At 45.2% G+C, this 6,000-nt stretch overlaps 1 protein-coding gene across 1 annotated transcript in view; it reads right to left on the reverse strand.

Annotated features, from left to right (window-relative positions):
* Itga9 (integrin subunit alpha 9) overlaps positions 1-6,000 on the reverse strand; it is a 246,687-nt gene that overhangs the window by 71,921 nt on the left and 168,766 nt on the right. The window lies entirely within an intron of this gene.

Below are 6,000 nucleotides of genomic sequence, written 5' to 3' on the forward strand. Positions count from 1 at the left end.
GCTTCAGAGGCTAAGGAGCAGCATGCCCAGCAGCCTCCAGCTTAGATTCTTCTGGCTTCTTCCTCACCCGGCCCATCACCCTGGATTCCCCTGAGGACTACACTTTCATCTAGAAAATCCCTTTTCTTAATTCTCACTGAACCCTTATGCTATTTTTTTTTTTTTAAAAAAAAGATGGGGCTAGCAAATTTTGGCTAGGAAGAGTGAGATAGGACATCGCTGAGTTTGTGGCCTTTGCTGTTTTTCTTCCAGTGACTCAACAGACAGACATCATGCGGTAATTGTCTGTGGCTAGGCATGGGCATATGGTGACAATCCTTTTTCTGTTTTCATGTGTGTTTTAGGCATGTAATTATACATGCTTGCATGTATGTGGGCATGCATGTGGAAGCCAGAGGTTGATTCTGGGAATAATCCTTGATCATTCTTCTCCCTATTCTTCGAGGCAGGGTCTCTTAGGAGACTTACAGCTCACATATCTGACCGGTCTCCCTAGGTAGCTTGTTCAGAGGACTGCCTGTCTATTCATACCTTGTGAAGGCTGGAACAGGCGGACCACCAATCCCATCCAGGATTTACATGGACTCTTGGGTCTGAATGTGTTTCTAATGTTTGTGCAGTAAGCTTTTCTTTCACTGATCCACCCCTCCCCTCCTACTATAACTTGCAAACTTTATTCACAAAAACAGACTTGGCCACAAGCTAGGGCTTGCTGAGTCCCGCTGTATACTATTTAGCTATTGAATTCTTTACCACCTTTGGGCTGTGGTTTGAGGACGGGTGCATCCAGTTCTAATGGTACCTGCCACTAAGGCAGGGCTCTCAGCTTTTCCCACGGTGCCGAAGCAGCAACCGGGACATGGGAGTGAGGGGCTGGAAACTCACTGGGTGGCTCCCGCTGCTCAGCCCTTGAGGGACCCATTTCTACTACCACATCCATACTAGAAAAATCCCCCCTTCTCAGGTAACAGAAAGGATAGCTATTAAGTGTGTCTGTTAGGTTCAGAGAAGGGCCAGTTTCTTAGACAGGCAATACTTCTTTTAAATTAAACTACAATTATGTACATGGACTGTACACTGTATATAAGGTTGCTAAGGCAACCAAGTCCCAGGCTAAAGCCTTTGAAAGGTAGGATGATCGGGTTGGGAAGGAGTAAATGTGTTTCAAATCCCACCCAAGGGGACTAATCAAGAAGGCTATATTTAAAGGCAAACAAGCAAAATGAATACTGATTCACTACATGACTTCACAGCCGGTGTCGGCCTCATACTGTAGCATTTGCCTGAACCACAGACATGACATTTGTGACTTGTAATTCCTTCACAGTACTGCTCCAGATATGAGAGGCCCCAGCTAGGTGCAATCGATATATGAACCTTTGCAATCTGGTGTCTTAATCATTGTTCTAGTGCTGTGAAGAGACACCACGACCAAGACATTTAACTAGGGACTTGCTTACAGTCTCAGTTTCGTCCATTACCGTGGTTCGAAGGAGCATGGAGGCACACAGGCAGGTGCTGGAACAGTAGTTGAGAGCTATATCATGATCCATGCATGGGCAGAGAGGAAGAGGGGAAACCAGAGCTGGGTTGGGCTTTTGAAACTTCAAAGACAAGCCTCGATGACGTGCATCCTCTAGCAAGGCCACACCTACTCCAAGGCCACACCTCTTAATCCTTCTCAAATAGTGCTACTTCCTGATGACTAAACATTCAGTTTCTTATGGGGGGGACATTCTTATTCAAACCACCACACCTGGCATGGTATTTTAGCAATTCTTAAATGGTGTAATTGCCCTAACCTGAGATTAGGTTTCTCTGTCCCAATTCAGTTTTTATTCTATTTTAATAAAGCTCAATAACACTGCTCAGGAGGCCTATGGTAAGAGTGCATGGTGGTTTCAGAAATTTCAGCTCGGCTTCAGTTTTGTCCAGATGGAGGAAGCAAAAGATGGTTACCTTTGCTGTTCCTGGTTTAAGACAGGGTTTCACTGTGGAGCCTTGACTGACCTGGGACTCTATGTAGAACAGGCTGGCCTGGCGCTCTGTGTAGACCAGGATGGCTTTGAACTTACAGAAATCCATGTGAGTGCTGGGATTAAAGGTGTGCACCCATGACCTTTTTTAAAAAAAAAAATAATAGAGAGGATCTTGTGTACCTCAGCTGGCTTTGAGCTTGCTATGTAGCCAAGGATGGCCTTGAGCTTCTGAGGACTGGGATTCTAGGCATGCAGTGGAAACTCTTGGTTTCCATAGTAGTGAGGACTGAACCCAGAGCCTCATACATGCTAGGTAAGCACTCTGCCCAGTGCTGACCTCTCCCTGTGTCAGTTACCTTTATGTGGCTAAGACAAAAATGTCACAGAGAAACAACTTAAGACAGAAAGTCAACACACCATCTCTTTCGCCAATTGTATTTCCTCTACTTGATGTTTTGAAACATAGATACACACACACACACACACACACACACACCCCTGTGGCAAAAATCACTGCTATCATAGCACAAACTGGTTAGGGAGGGATTCCCAGAGGGAGCTCACAGCATATCCTATGTCATCAAGCAGCCTTGCAGAATGGCATAGGTCTTTGCTCTTTCACAAGGGCTCTTTCTGCGGGGACACTCATGTGAGGCCAGGTTTGGAGGTGGGTGTGAGGGATTAATAGCTAATGAGAGAAGACAGATCTCTGCACTCCCTGAGCTTTTCTCTCGTGCTGGAGATGATCAAGTCATTGGACGGAGTCCACTGTGGTAGAGCTCACAGAAGGAGCAGATCGGAAGCTGAATTGGGGGGTGGGGGCTGAGATGGTTCTCTGAGGTAGTTACATTTAGGGTGAAGCCTCAAACATAAAGCCTGGCCTTGAGAAGAGCAGGGTGGAAACCTTCACAGAAGAGGGGCCAGCAGGGCCCAAGGCCAGATGAGCACAGGAAGTTTGAGGGTGGCTGGACTGTAGCATGTGGGTGACCCTGGAGAGTGCTGGAGAGTCAGGGTACCACCGGTTAGGGTACTGTTGACTCTGAGAGGAAAGTTGTGGAGGGGTTATTCAGGGACATAGGTGTGATGCACCATCTAGGTGAGAGGGTATGTAGCTGAGCCTGGGGGGACAGAGGACTGATGGGGGGAAAGGAGAGGGGATCCATGTACTATCGTGTTCTATTTGAGCTCGTGGTGACAGAGACGGTTCCTGAGCTCTGCTTCCTGGAGTGGCTCTTGCTAGCTGCCCATTATTCTTCCCTTTGACAGAGCCAACATCTGGAAGCCACATGGAGGGATGGTGGAGATGGCTAAGCCGACTCAATTTTGTTGTTTTTCATAATCAGGCAAAGAAGAATAAGCAAGAACGGCTTCCCTAGAAAGTCTCAGGCTCCTGGGCAATCCTTCCAAACTAAGAACAATATTTTTCTTTTATTTTAATTTCAACCAGAGAATGACACGGTTGAAAAAAAAAAAGTAAGACTACTCTCTCCACCCACACATCCCTCACTGGGTCTCTCTGAAGAGAAAAGCACTGTTATCTACGTCTGCTTGTCTTTATCTTGGTGATTATTTCTGTGTCTCTAGAAAGCATATTGATGTGACAACTCAGCTTACCAGATGAATGCACTATCCCACTGAATTCCTGACACCAGCTAGGGATTGATTAAACCATAGCTTTCTCCCACCTCCTTCCTATTTCACAGGCAAACTGCTAAGCTTCACATGTCTACCTCGTGTATCTACTTATGACCTGTAGGTCCCAAACTGGCTGTGTCAGGATCAGTGGTCAATTTATTAAAACCCATGCCACTTGTTAGTTTCTGATTTCATGTGTCTAGGTGGGCCCAGGAATTTTCTTTTCCTTTGTCAACGCCAGTTCTCATGTGAGTGTGTGTGTAGGCACACTCAAGTACGGGGGTGTATACGAGTGCCTGCATGTGGAGGCACAGGGTTGACATCTGGAGTCATCCTTGGTTTTTCTCCCACCTTATTCATTGAGGTAGAACATCATTTTAAAAAAATGATTTAGTTTTGTTTTATGTGCATTGGTATTTTGTCTGCATGCATGTCTGTGTGCGGGTGTCAAGTCCCTTGGAGCTGGAGTTACAGATGGTTGTGAGCTGCTGTGTTGGTGCTGGGAATTGAGTCCAGATCCTCTGAAGAGCAGTCGGTGCTCTTAACCACTGAGCCATGTCTCCAGAAGCTGAGACAGAGTATCTTAATCAAATCCAAAGCTTGCCAATATGGCTAGTCTCTTTAGCGAGGTCATTCTTCCCATTCCTACCTTCTCCTGCTTGTGTGGCAAGCCCTTTAGACACTGAACCATCTTCCCTATTCCCAAAAGCAGCTGGGGCCACTGGCACTGGGGCCTTCAGGCTAGGATTCTATTGCTGACCTCTGCAATTTTGAGTAACATGCAGCAATTTCTTGTTTCATTGAGTTCTGTGATCTCTCCCAACTCACCAATTTAAAAAAGATACTGGGAGATTTAGATAGCAAGAGAACTATTATTCGTTTCCCATCGATCTAGTCAATCTGATGACGTCTTTGTTTTTACTATGAACTGGCTTGGAGGCAGAGACCAAAATCTATAAGTAGTGTTCATGTTGTTATGGCTACGTGATTTCACTTTAGAGCCAAGGTCACTGTCTGGACTATGTGTCCTTTTCCACAGAGGCCAAACTGTATCCGGGAGCACGAGGCTTTAACAGAATCATCCGCTATCCAGGCCCTCCTCTTCTGGGTGTTCATCCATTTACCCCAAATCCCAGTCTAGCATGCCTTCTGTTTGAACCATCACAGCATTAGTTAGCAAGTTGCTTTTTAAGATTTTTATTATTTACATGTATGTGTGCGTACATGTGTGCATGTATATGCACATTTGTGCCGGTGCTCTTGGAAGCCAGGAAAGGGGGACAGATACTCTGAGCTGATGTTACAGGAGTTTGTGAACCACACAGAGTGGCCACTGGGAACCAAACACCTTTACAGTGAAAGAGCTTTTATAATCTCAGATTGGGTGTGACCACACCTATCTGTAATGTCAGCACTTGGGAGGCTAAGGCAGGGAGACTACAGGTTCAAGGCCAGTCTGGGCTACATGACCCTAAATAAAAAATAAAATAGAAGTTTATAATCTTTCTTACTCACAGAATAACCTTTTGCCTTTTAAGTAAACTATTGTTTATTTTTGTTTAATTGGCCCTTTCTTTTCATGTCCCACATTTCCTGTAAACTCAGTTTTCCTTGGTTGCCAACTCCTGCTAAGGGCAGAGCACCGATAGGTACATCCATAGAGCTTTTAGGTGGATGGTAGATGAGAAGGCAAGGTCTCACTGTGGGGGCTTCAAATTCTGGAAGTCGGGTTCAGTCAGTGAAGACTGGCTCATACTGGTGCCTGAAAGAGTTTATTCAGATCTTCAGAGAACAATGAATCAACTGTCTGGTTGACTGCTAATTCATATATCTGCTAATTAATGAAGCCAGAGTGACCAAGAATGATATTTTGATACCAGTCTTTCCCCTTATCTCTGGCTTGAACTGGGTCACTAACTGTCCTAGTCTACACCGGTCAATAAAGGTTTTAAGATGTTCTTCAGTGAAGAAGATCCGCCTCAGTACTCTATGAACCTCTAGGAATGAGGGTTAGGGCCAGGCAAAGTCTGCTCAGAGCTACAACATGCTGACTAGAGTCAGCAGCTGTCTTCCTGATCAGTACAGAGGCTCTACAAACACAGAGTGCTGAGGTAAATTCTAATATATCAAGTGCCGGTGTCTACTACAAGCTTGGGCAGGTTTTTTTGTTTGTTTGTTTTTTGGGTTTGTTTGTTTGTTTGTTTTAAGCTAGCAAGATTTTGCCTTAGAGAACAGAATCATTATTCTGGACTGGGGCTTTATTACTAGGAATTACTGAATAGTACTAGGTGTACAGGCTGACTTCTTTTCACTAATCCATGGTCAGGGAAGATTTGATCATACTACACACACACACACACACACACACACACACACACACACACAC

This window comes from Grammomys surdaster, unplaced genomic scaffold (genome assembly GCF_004785775.1).
Source record: "Grammomys surdaster isolate TR1022 unplaced genomic scaffold, NIH_TR_1.0 172, whole genome shotgun sequence".
Lineage (NCBI taxonomy): Eukaryota > Metazoa > Chordata > Mammalia > Rodentia > Muridae > Grammomys > Grammomys surdaster.